At 40.2% G+C, this 13,658-nt stretch overlaps 1 protein-coding gene across 1 annotated transcript in view; it reads right to left on the bottom strand.

The window, feature by feature from the left end:
- Positions 1-13,658, bottom strand: part of SORCS3 (sortilin related VPS10 domain containing receptor 3) — a 310,251-nt gene that overhangs the window by 94,413 nt on the left and 202,180 nt on the right. The window lies entirely within an intron of this gene.

Here is a 13,658-nt window from a genome sequence, read left to right as displayed (position 1 = left end):
TCCATACAATTCCTGCTCAATTGATCTGGATCTTTTCACGTAGCACCATTGCTAAATTATACACACCTTTCCAACACGGGCCAACAGCCAACAGGCTACCTTCTCCATCTAATATGGCATCAGTGACTGCAGTAACCTTCAGATGGTCAAGAGGATTCTGTGTATTCATCTGTTATTTACTGCAGTCAAGCCTAAAACTAGCTCCATCAGGCATTAACTCTGCACACGTAACAGCCAACGTGCACACAAGCTGCATATAGCCCAGGCCAACAGCACGTCATAAACTACCCTAGTTAAAAACAGATACAAAGGTTCAACTGTTGGGGGAAAGAATGTATTTATTAAACACATAAATACAGTATCATTTTCTGTGGCTGAATGGGGGGAGACACTGCTGGATGGGGTAGGATGTGATGAGGTCTGTGAAGAGTTATGGACAAAACCTCCTTGCACAGCATATTTCAAATGCAGCTTGGAAGAAAAGCTGGGCAGGAAAATACTGTAAGAAAGTGTCTTAGCCAGGTCCCTGGAGCTTTCTACATCTTTTCCAGTGCTAATTTCTGTGATGCTACAATCCTGGACATCAGCAGAAGTAATTGTTGTGAGACTTAGCTTGCAAGATAAGGCAAAAAAATTGCCAAGTGTTTATTCTCAGCTAATTTCTTTTCAGCAAAGCCAATCCTTTTTAAAAAGGTCCCAATGAATTTTAAGGAGGTGTTCTGCCTGGTATCTCAAAGGAAACAAAACTTAAGCTGTTCACAGCATCTGCATGTGTTTCCATGTGTATCTGCCTACCTGCATCTCATCCCCACTACCTGCTGAATGTCTAAACCTGTAAATTACCTGTAAACTCAGTGGATTACAGGTCTCAGAACTATAGAGTTGCTACACACAGTTGTTTCACGGATACAGCAGGCCAGGAAGGGGAAAGAGGTCCAAATCAATCCTCTCCTTGAGGGAAAAGCTGACATTTAGGCTCAATCAGGTCACCAAACACTAGAGAATCCACACAAGACAGCAGGCTCTGCTGCACACAAAAACATTTTTTTCTCTTCACAGTACATAAAAGAAGGTGACTCTTTATATCATAGAAATTAACAGCAATGGGAAAGAAAAGCCCCTGAACCTGAGAATACCTTTAAAGTGTATTTATCAAAAGAACAAAGCTGCTGTCGATTCATGATTTTTCTTTTCCCTGTATGCTAATACCAAAAACTAAGAATACAAATAATTCTGTGTCTAGTTCTCATTCAGTTAATAGGTCTTAGTCCTTTAAAGTCTTCTGGCATTTCTTCCCCAACCTATACTATAAACCCCAATAAACATAACCAAATTTTTGTGAAATGAACTCCAAAAAGTGTGTAGGTAGAAGAGTGAAGATCCTTACTCACAGCCCTGTCAAGGTTCAAAAGGGCCAGCAGCACAGGCAGGGCATGTGCTGGAGGTGGCATCTTAATTTCCCAGTGGTGCCTGAAATAACTTCTCATGGGGACTGAAACTCATGCAGGGAGCAGATCTGTCAGCTACGTCAAGCCAGCACTCATAGCGGGTGTGCTTCCAGGTGCAGTCACAGTCCTGCTGCTTACTTATGAACTAAATAAGCTGCTCCCATGCAGCCTGCTGCTCCTGACTCATCAGGGTACAGCCAATCTGGGCTATATAAAAGCAGCACTGAGGGCTTATCCTAATTGAATAAGAAGCCTTTTTTTGCCAAGTCCTAGCAGCACCATCATCAGGATATGGTGGAAGTAATCAAGCATCAGCTCATCAAGTTAAGATGCTGTTGTCTTGAAGACATCTCAAAGCTTCAGTGCGCAATATACCATCAGCTCTCTGTCCTACATGCATCCAACACAGACTGTGATACTTTGAGGAACGCATTTCTAGAGAGGAGAGAGGGGATTTACCTGGGATTAGAGGTTTGCAAACTTCATGGTAGATAAGTTTGAAACATAATCCAACAGAAGGGTTTCATTCTGTTTTGCCTTCTGAAAGAAGGGACATTTTTTGCAGGACACCCTTATTTTTAATATTCTAAATTTCAAGTCCTTTGAGGAAACAAGAATAAAAGTATATTTTTGGAGACAATAAAAAATGACACATTTTTAGCTTTGTCTCTTCTCCATCCTTTTCTTCCCCCACCATCACTCTTCTTTTGGAATAGGAGAGGAAAAAACAGAAAAATAGGAGAAGTGAAAACCCGAACTGCAGAAATTATTGTATACAAATGTCATTTTGGTGACCAAAATCTAAGCCAAATTACTGGGGGGAGGGAATCCACTCCAGAGGAATAGCTCATTCTACTTAATCAAAAACCTTTGTTTGCCAATGGAAAATTTGGGAGTAGAACAGATTGCGGGGGGGTGGGGGGTGGAGGGTGGAGGGATGCGGGTGGTGTGGTTAGTGTTTTTTTCAGCTTTTTGGAAAAAATAAATAAATCAGGGAAATGACATTTTCTATCCAGCTATGCTTTGCGCAGATCTGTGAAACTCAAGCACAAAGTTTTTGTTTCTCTTCCAAGACTGATCACTGACATATTGAGTGACTTTGATCTCTTTCCCTGCATTTGGTTTAAAATTAGTTTAGTGCCTACTATATTATGAAGCCCAGTTAATTAATGTTTGGTCAGTGCTTGGCTACCCTCCTTTGAAAGTCATGTAGATGGGGAATTGCTGTAGATTACTGCTTTGGTTTTTCAGGAAACATGAATCAGCCCTGTTTCTGACCACTTTAGAAAAGCAAAGTACATGCTCAAAGAAGCCATCAGCTCAGCCTGTCAGTCCTGCAGCCAAGGACTTCACTGAGTTACTGTTTCCCTCCCTGGAAAGGAATGTTTAGAAGACTCATAATATTCCTCTGAGTTTGTCTCCTAGCAAAAGTATCTTAAACATGATCCGTTCAAGCAATGTTTTACACCAAAATAAGGATTCTCAGCTCACTGTGTGTTTAATTGCCCTCATTTGTATGAACATTTTCTGACTGCAAATATGACATGCCTGAAACGCTAAGGCTCAGTGATTCAGCTATTAAGAGAGTCCTAGGCAGAATACAGTGCCTCTGAAAAGCTTCAGAGTAAGACCATCATTTAATAAATGAATGCAGCAATAGATGAATAAAAATAAAACTTAAATCGTTGAAAGAGGGGATGCCAGTATGAAACTTGGCACAAGCAAAATGTATAGGATATGCTGATGAGCCCCATATGCCTATGTGCATTGTACATTGTATTAATTTAAGGAAGGATGAATCTCCACATTCCCTGTTGCAGGATATTGTGAAGAATTACCCTGGGATAAGATCTAACATTCTGGAAATAAATTTTGTGGTTCAGTTTATGCATTTTGGAGAAAGGCAATGTGGAAAACTAGATTTCTGTCACAAACCTTTTGTGATAATTGTTTCTCTGCATTTCAGATGCTAACCTGAAGAGAACAAATGGCTTATTTCATTCTTTGATTTTTAACCATCAGCCAGGAAAGGAAGAGAGAGAGAGGAAAGAAGAAGGGGAAGGAAGACAGAGGAGAATAAACTACTCTGTTCTGGACTAGCAAGCATAAATGCGTCAGCAAGTCTCCTTGCCCCGCAAAAAATCATACTCAATTGGCCGCTGAGAGTGAGATGTTCATTTGTCCCAACATCCATAGGAGGAAAAGACAAAGAAGCAGGAAACAAAAAGGATTCTGGCAGCAGACAGATATGCAAAGACAGGCTCTCTCTGTAGAAACAAGAAGTCTGTGTGGCTATGATGAGTAAAAGCAACGGTGACAGGAGGTCTGCAGATCACCACGTGTCTCGTGACAAGACAGGTTTGCATTCAGAACAGAAGCATCCTCACAGACAGAACAGAGAGGAGATGAATAAAATGGCCACAGCCACTTGCAGGTGTCCCCATCAGTGGAAGTGACACTGTAGCAGGAGAGACCAGAGAAAACACAGAGCTTTTGTGGGTTCCTTTGCTTCAAGTTAGACAGATGCAGAAACAAAAAGGAGAGAAGGCTGCCCAGGGGCCTGAGCACTAGATGCACTCCCGGTTCTTCACGATGTCCCAAAGCATTCCCGTCTCCAAAGCATTACCCTTTCCAAGTAAGAATGCTCAGGGCAGGATGCTGGAATGGGAGTTTGTGCTACCCACATGTCAAGAAGTAAAGATGTATGGTCAAGCTGTAGGTAAAGCAAGAGCTTCTCTTTGTTGGGTTCTTAATCTGTTGTTATAGATGAGCAATAAAAGAAAAGAAAAGTACAAGGCCAAATGAAAAGTAATACACTCTGTTCAAATCTAATGATTTGTAGAAAGAAAAAAAAAAAGAATTCTGGAGAAACTACAGCAGATCCAGAAATGGCTTTAGGGAGTCACTATTACAGATTACCCCTAAAATCAATATTATAATGGAACATGTCTCCTTCTCTCAAAGATTTTTCAATCAAAACCTGAAAACCAAAAATATTGTGAGCAAAACCTAAGAATCTTTCTGTACCCTTTGGCCAAAAACCTGGCAGCATTTTTGGTTTGTTTTTCTTTATTTTTTCCAATAAAAAGCAGGATTTTCTCCTATGGGAGAAAACCCAGATCTACTGAAATCAGCTCTGAAGTCTACAGGTATTATTTGTTATTTCCTCAGTCCTTGCTGGCAGTCACAGGTCAGTATGTTTCTCTCTCTTACACTCAGCGGCAGAACTTCTGATATTTCACTAAACATGGAAATGTGTCTACATCCCATTTTTATTGCCTTCTGCCCAATGGAGGACAATTATCTGTGAGATAATTACAGAGCTATGATAACCACTGCTATCTCCTATTCCAATTAGCTCACTGCAAATATGCAAGTGAAACAGCCTCACTTACTGGCTTCCCGTCCTTGTTCTGTATATGATCAGCAAGAGACAAGTTACTGAATCAACATTATTTAAAAGAACCTGTAGTGCAGCTAATAAGATACTCCTTCCCGCTCTTACGTTCTGATGTATCTTCATGCTCACTATGCTTAACAATAGCAGAATTAAACTCATCTCATTCTACAGAGGAGGCTCAGGGGAATGCAAGGGAATGAAAGGATGGGAGTTTCAATTTCTTCTCTTGCCGAGAATGAATTCTGCCTCATATAACTGCTGATGAATTGTCGTTTTAAGAGAGTTTGTTAATTTCCAACAGGCAGAAGGCATAAAGAGGGACCTCCTTATCTTTAATGGATGTTATTGAGCAACACAAATGGCTTACGTTTAAATGAATGCAGAAACATCTTGTCTGTTTTGCCATGATAAGACTGTTCTTTCTGCACAGCATGGGTTCAGCTCCTTCTGTTAAATAAAACAACTGTTTTTGTTCAACTTAATGGCAGGCAAACTTCCAAAGGTTCAGAGGCTGAAGTCAGTTCAGAGAAATGGACTGGAATTTATCTGGGTATTTCCTGATTTTTCTTGAGAAAATCTACCTGAGGAGCTTTGAGGTATGACTGTAAACCTAGTTTCAAGCAAAAAATGGTCCCTGATAGCATTGATGTACTTACTGAGGGTAAATTATACATTAGATTGCAACTTTCTCCAATGCAAGAATGCTTCCAGCCCCAGCTGCTGTAAAGAAACAAGAGCTGCAAGAACCCCCACAAAGGTGTGTCTCTTGAAATCCAGGTGGGCCATCTGGGATGAGGTCTGGGGCAGAGGAGAGGCTGGGTCCAAGAAAGATGCTAGCTCCCTGATGCCAGCAGGTTTTTTGCCACTGAATGAAATGGTTGGAAAATTCTGTCCATAATCAGAGTATGTGAAAAGGACATTCCCAAACTTCTCAGAACAATGGTGATTTTTAAAACGACTCCCAAACATTTCTCTTCCAGTCACCTGAAAGCAAGAGGGGTTCTTTCCCACACTGAAAATTGAAAATTCACCCATTTGCCCAGAAACACAGAGATTAGCGTGCTATAGAACAAAGGCCAAAACCTAAGCCAAATGCCACACAAAAAAAAAAGTGGGAGAATATTCCTTGCTAGCCAGAGAGCGCAAAATACAATACTACTGTCAGCCCGGCAGCCTAGCTTTTGATTAGCTCTGCCAAGCTATGACAGTATGGGAGATCCCCATATGCCTCAGAGAGATGCATTATTCAATATATTAATTAAAGGGCTGGCTTTCATCACTGCTTCCTACAAAGTATCACAAACAATTACTCTGGGACTGTTACTGACAGGCTGAAATTAATTTGTGTTTGAGTTCACATGCATCAGGGAGAGACAGAATGAAGTCAGCCCAGGCATGAGTCTGCAGCACAGCAATTAAGCTTCCAACACTGGCCTGTGAAACAGAGCAATGAAGGTTGGATATCTTATCTGGTACCCTGTTGCATGAGAAGGAAACAGATCCTTCCACCGTGCACTGTCCAGACAGACATGGCATTGGGATCCAGTACAGGGATCAATCTTAATCAAGAGAAATATTCAACAATTTCCTCCTTAGATCTTTCTTACTACTGGTTTATCTGGTCTGCTCCAGTCTGAAGACACTTAGTCACGAGAGAGTGGAGGGGATTACATAGTGATCCAAGATTAGCAATGGATGAAATAAGAGAAGAGACTGCCCCTGAGACATAAAGAAACCTGACAGATGAGAGACCAAAGCAAAAGGCTCTTTGATGGCTGAAAGCCCTAACTGCAGTACAATATGTGACATTTAGTGGTAAGCATTAAATTTAAAACCAATGAACAGAAATATTTTAGCTCTTACTTTTCCAGTCTTAAAAAAAATAATCACTGCCAGCCACAGTACATTAAAGTCATAAATATGGCTAACGTCACAAATTGTACTAAAATCACAACAAATCTCAAATTCTAAAAGCCAGACAGTATTTATGTAAGGAGATCCACAGTTACATTAGTGGACAAGGGATAACCCTTCCTTCTGCAAGATATGCTGTGTTTCTCAAGCAAAAGGAGGTTAGAAAGAAAGGTTCCTCAAAGGCAACTTGCTCCAAAATTGACGTTCCAGAGGGTATACACCACCCATTGAAAGAACTCATTCTAGCTGTGATAGCAGCCAGAATTTGAGGTAGTATATGTATTGTGAGTTTGCTATCATGTGGCTTTTTTCTTGTGGTTCATTTATTATGTAGTTCATGGGTTTTAAAGGAGAATTTAAAGTATTTTAAATTATTTCCCTTTATGATCACACACAATCCTTGTAGCCAGTACGTTTTTCTTTTTTTCTCGCTAAAAGAGCTTTGAGCCCAGGGAGCCTGATAGCATGGCATCCACAGGACTTTTTTACAAAGTCAAACACTTATCTTCCTACGAAAGCAGGCAGTAAGAAGAGGAGCATCACACAACAGCAAAGTCAGGCAACAAACATCCTTTAGTAGTTCTTCCAGAGCATCAGCTACTATTTAGAGCTTACATTCATAGTACAAGACACTAGCTGTATCAAATTTCCTTTGTAAGATGAAGTCATTAGTCAGCATAAAGTGTAAATATATACCAGAACCCCAAATAACTTGGCTTTTGGTCCCAAGTAAACTAAACAATGTTCTGTAATACTCCTCCAGTAGTGTACTAGGGTTTTTTCCCACCTTCTACAAAGATGCTTTCCCAGATCCAACTATTTGTGTTAATTGCTCATAACTTAGTTTAAAAGAACATGGACTGTGCTCAGAAATGGGAATGGTAGTCTGAGCATTACACTAACTGTAGGCAGGTTAGTGCTTACAGAACAGGTGGGGTCTATGCAGCCTCTATAAAACAGTCCTGCATGTTTTCCCAGAGACAGAAAGTGAAGGATTTTCCTGTTCTTAGGGTCATCTAGGATTTTATACTCTTAGATATCCATGAAATCTATCACAACATCCCTGGAAGAACATTTAGCAATCTGTACTTGAAAAACAGTATAGGATTAAGTTTGTGAAAAAATATGCTCATGGACAAAAGCAAAATATAAAACTTACAAAGGTTTCTCAAACTTTGTTGGTCACTCTTGTAAGCTACGGATCTCAGTTATGAAGAAGTACATTATAAGTATACTGAACTTCTAACTTGGATATTAGGCACCAATATCTGCTGTGCATCACAAAAATCAAGATGGGAATAGGAGTCAGGACCCCTCTATGTTGGCTTTATCCAGACACTTTGTTTCAGAATGCACTCTTTCCCTACTTTAATTTTAAAAGCTTACATGTTGCAAAATGAGATTTTATTCAAATTTTAAAATCACTTTAAAAAACATCCAAAAAATGTCAAACCTTTCAGGATGTTCCTTTGTTTAATTTTTTGAGAGAAACATTTTGATAATGTTGACATGAATTCTAGAATATCTTTATTGACTTGAAACTTTTTCAACAAAAATAAACACTATTTCTGCCAATAAAAAGTATCCAACTCTATATCCATTTTGCATTTCTATCTCTGCCACTGAGTTACTGTATAATCACAAGCTAGTCAGCTATGATGTAATGTTTGGAAACATTGAATATCTATAGTGCCAACTGCATTAATTGTAGGCAAACAAAATGAAAATAAAATCCCTAACCACACATTTCCCCCACTTGCCCATCTTTTAAGTGAAAAGGAAAATAAAATTGGTCTTATTATCACCATGGTGTTGTGATCTTTAATTAACTAATGTGACCTTGCAAAGAAATCTTTCAATATATGCCTAGACCTTTTAAGGTCTCATCTCTCCTGAACCCTTATTACAGAGCTTGAGGCTAGAGTTTGAAAATTTTGTCCTCAGCCTAGTAGTTAATGGTGCTGGTGGCTTGAGTAACACATTCCAGATTTATGTTAGCATTACCCTCTGGGAAAAAAACCTTTCCCAGGTGTTCTCACCCACAGGGCATGGAAAGCAAGTCCCTTATCACAGGCAAACGAGTCATTAGCCCACAGGATTCTCCAGTAATAGGTCCCTGTTCAGTTCTTCATGTGCAGTCTATGTGAATAGCCACTGGGTATATGCCTCGATGACACTATAGGTGGTGTTATCCATGGTTGCCAAACTGGAATTATTCTTTTTATCCACAGCTTCATGTACGGTATGGTTTTAATTCTGAAAAATTCTAATGCAGGATTACTTAATAGTCAATTTGACATTTACAAGACTATGTTTTCTTAACACTAAACTTGGCTGTAAAAAATCAAGCCATGTTTCCCCAGCACTATGCAATGACACCATCTGGTAATTAATGATTAATGGGATTTACAGGAGAGACAGGCACATATTTGACTAACCATTTCATTACTGGCAAACTAGTCAAGTAAAGGTAACCTTAGCTGTATCCAAAGGTCACTTCTGGAACTGCTGCTGAAACAGTCTGTGTGGACCCAAATTAGCACTGGGATTAGGAAATATCAGTGCTGTCACAGAGATGAGGAAGTAAAAATGGACGTAAACCTCTGCCCAACCGCAGATCCAAACCCAGATCATAACTTTTTGTAACACTGAGGTAAATCCTTTATCTTCTGCTATATTACTCTCAGATATCCAAACCGACCTCCACTATAGTCTTCATGAAACTCAAGCTGCAAATAAATAGAAATATACTGGCTAAGTATTATCACTGTTCCTATCCAAAATCATGACAGAAAGGACTGAAAACCTTGCCCTTGAGAGATGAAATTTTGCTGCCTCATGCTTCAAACAACTGTGACAGAAAACTGGTAACTCGAAAGCATAGCCTAAGTGGATGCATAGCCTCTCCCCTTCTCCCAGTGAAAGAAAAGCCTGTTCCCTTCTCCTGGAATTCTCCTGGAGTTCAAAATTATTGTGGCTGGCATTCATGGATACCGAAACAACCAGAAATCTGGTTGGTTATCACAGAAAGAGAAAAAATAAAATTCTGGGGAGTCTCAGTGAGGCAATCAGCAGTATATTTGAGAACTGCTTGTTACACCACATTTTTCCTATTTATGGATACAAATACTGCTCCTTGAGGCCAGGCTAGTGCACATCCTATTTTCCACCTCCTACTGTCTCTCCCCTCCTGTCTTGTTGGTGTTTTCTGACCAGCTTTCATCACTAGTGTGTAGTTCAGTGTCTTTTAGTGACTAGGCTCATCCTGGGCAGGGACTTCAGTGCTCCAAATATCCCCATAGCCATCAGAAATGCTGTGAAGATTTCTCCCTCTCTTCCACACAAATGGGTTTTCCCCACTTCCCAGGCTTTGACAGAATCACCCAAAGTACCAGAGAGCATGTTAAAAAAAAAAAAAAAAAAAAAAAAGAGAGAGAGAAGGGTAAATGTGTAGATGTACCAGGCAAAAAAGATGGAAAATGGTCCCACATGCACTACTTCATACTCCCCAGTGATGACGGGAGGCAGGAAAGGTGAATGAGTCCTCCAGCAAAGAGCAGCCTGGGGAGACCCTCTAAGAAAGGGGGTGGGTGTCCCAAGTAATATAGCTCTGTCCTCTACACAGGATGGCAATCCCTGTGTCTGCTCAGCAAACATAGGCAGGGCCTCCAAAGACAGATGGACAGGGGATGATATTCACAGCCATTTAGCTGATTAGCCAGAAAACACAGGTCACCTTGTGGAACTCCACATTTTAAAGAATTAAGCCATGAGATTATAAAAGGACTTCATATGTCACTTAAGCATCTTTTAACTCTCTAGTGCCCTTCAGTGCACTTAATCCACTGCTGTAGCACCTGATGTCACAGTATTTGAGTACTTCACCCACTACACGCAACAGGGGAAAGAAATGCTCTGCCATCCCAGTCTTACCTAGGGGGTAACAAGGCAAAGTCAGCTTGAGTCACCCAAGATGACATGGAAAAGCTGTGGCCCAGCAAAGTGCTGAAAAAGGCTTGGTAAATGCTCCATTAACCTCTCCTGCCCACCTGCTTAGTCCTGTTGTCCCACCACAGGACAAGGCAGAGGCAGTAGAGCAACTTAAGGACAATTCAAGTCCTTTGAGTTCTTATCTGAACAGAGACAGTATTTAGTCAGCACAGAACACACCATGTGTTTTACAGACGAGGAAACTTCCCCAACATTTCTACAGTACAAAATATGGACTGTATTTTTTATAATCTTCCACATGACAGCACAGGTGTCTAAGTTACAGTGCGAGAAAATGAACAGGGTGCAGAGTGCTGCAGAATGTGTTTTAAAAGAAAAGAACATTGAGTAGGTTTTTAACAAACTTTGCACTCATGCTGGTTCCAGTTATCTTGAGTAATTTCAGAGTGATGAGTGATCTGGGAATTTCTGTATCATGTTAGCGTAATCTCCTATTTCCAACCTTACAGCATCCTAAGTTATTAAAATCTCTGAGGCCAAAGCACGTGGGAGCCAAATTTGGATGCCTGTACTCACATCAAGTAACACATTCTGTTCAAGCTCTGCCACTGTCATCAGTGGGTGTAGCTAACAAATGAATCACTACTACAGAAGTAGAGATCTCAAATCCTAGTTTTTATAACTATGAGTGGCCCAGAGATGAATCTCAGCTCATGCACAAACTTTGAGCTGGCTGCAGGAACTGATGAGAGATGTCCCATAAACGGTGGGACATGTGACATCCATATGGGATGAGAACACAAAACTACAACCCAGTAATTAGCACCAACATCTGGGACTAAGAAAAGAAGTTGAAGGCAAGAGCCAGGATACAAAGCCACAGATCAGGATTGGAGCTTAGGACTTTGGTTTTGACCAGCGGGGAGCCATCACAGATGCTGCCTTGCCAGAGCTACAGCAAAATGCATGGAGTGACTTGTGTGTCCACGACTAACAGAGAGGTCTTGCTTACTCTGCTGAGTGAAAATTCACATCCCAACCTCACAAGTTCTGATGCAATCGTAATTTTCTCCTGGCCTTAAAGTCTCTATATCTGAGCTCTCTCAGGGAAGGTATAATTATTTGGAAAGGTCTCAAAGAGAAAAATAAGACCTCTCCCTGTCAGGCTGACTGATCACATGAACCAGGTGAAGATTATAGTCTTCACAAGCCCATTCACAGCAACCTGAGAGATGAAAGTCATGCTTTGAAGGCAAAAACACTCAACAAAGGCTGCCCCAGATAAAGCCAGCTGCATTCAAATCAGATGAAGTCTGTCCCATTTGGTGAAGGTTGCTTACCTGAGCCCCTACTAATAAACAATGCAGAGCAGCACAAACAAGCAGCTTACCTCTGGTTTTGGCATCTCACTATCATTATTATTTCACCTTTCCTGGAATTTTTAATTAAGATGTTCAATAATATACTATTTGATAGGCTGATGAACTCCACAGACTAGTGGCTCATGTCCCTTTGAAACTTATAGCTATACCCACTTTCTCCCTCTTTCATAGCCTAATAAAAAGAAATCACCAAATTCCCGAGGCTAACGTGTTCTCCTTGCATTTCTTTTTCTGTACACATCTTACAAAACAGAGCTTGTAAGCCATCACAATTTGCAGCTTTAAAAAGAAAGAAAGGAAGAAGAAAGAAATCAGACAGCTAAAGGGGAGTTATTACATTCCAAAACTTCAACACCTCTGACCCCTGCACTACGAATTGGTTCAAATCTCTCTCACTCTGGGAAAAAAACTAATTCACTCTCTTGGAAAGTTTATTGTCAATGGCATTCTACTGTTTCTGAGTGGAATAAAGATTTCTAGGTCTATGCCGTATGGGTTTTAACTGTAGAAGACTTCTACATTTTCTAAGAGAAAGAGACACTTGAAACAGAGGCATTATATAATGCAAGTGCTAAAAAACAACATTCAAACTATGCAGCCAAAAGACTGTATGAAAAATGAGGCAGATTGTGGAAAACAATAAACAGGTTTGGGTGTCAAATGGACAAATAGGCAATTTCCATTAACCATTATTATATAAAAGTAGAAAATAAACCAAAAAACACAGCCTCTCCTTTAGAAAGAGATTCCACTTTATTCCCAGGTCAGCTCAGCCCTTCCACTTTATCCTCCAAGAAAGCCTCTCCCATAAGCTCAGCTGTGCTATTTAAAGGATAGGGTACAAATATCCCATAGGACCAACTATTCTACTCCACAGAGGATTCACCTGGAGAGGATCCACACTCACCTTTGTCATGTGCACCTAGCATGAACAGTGAAATCAAAGGATTTCGGATAGTTAGGTCAATCAACCACCTGCCACCAGAACCAGGAGAACATAACCCCCTTTCTTTCACCATGGAAATGTGAAACAGTAACATGGTCAATCAAGGTTCTAGATCTTCAATACATTTTGCAGGTCTATGTAACTTAAGAGCCTTACAACTTCTTTTCCTCAATGTTCAAAATCCTTCTTACACTGTCCAAAATCCACAGGTACACTAAGGGAAATCTCCAGACATAATGCCATAAAGCCATATTTTAAATGTGGGAGCCTAAAAGCTGTTTAGACAGATATGCAGTAGGACCTAGACAATTTGAAAATCCTGTGAGGTGTCTATCTCCACTGCAAGGTGTGGAAATATTGCAAATCCAATCTATAGATATTTTGGGCCTGGATTCCAGGTACTTTTAATGATGTGCAAGAATTTCTATGAGAATTTGAGTCTAAGATATATAAATCATGCTTTGCAATTGGGAGTCAATTCTTAAGTCATGCAAGTCCTTTTTATTTTTAACCATTCAAAATAACAGCCTCTGTTTCCTTAATATTACGATCTTTGGGGGCCTTAAGGACCAGACACTTCTTTTAACTATTCACAGATTATGTAAATCAGCACTTCT

The sequence above is a fragment of the Buteo buteo genome, chromosome 4 (genome assembly GCF_964188355.1).
Source record: "Buteo buteo chromosome 4, bButBut1.hap1.1, whole genome shotgun sequence".
NCBI classification, from domain to species: Eukaryota; Metazoa; Chordata; class Aves; order Accipitriformes; family Accipitridae; genus Buteo; species Buteo buteo.
Note: the sequence above shows the minus strand (reverse complement) of the source record. Positions and strands in the feature narration are given on the sequence as shown.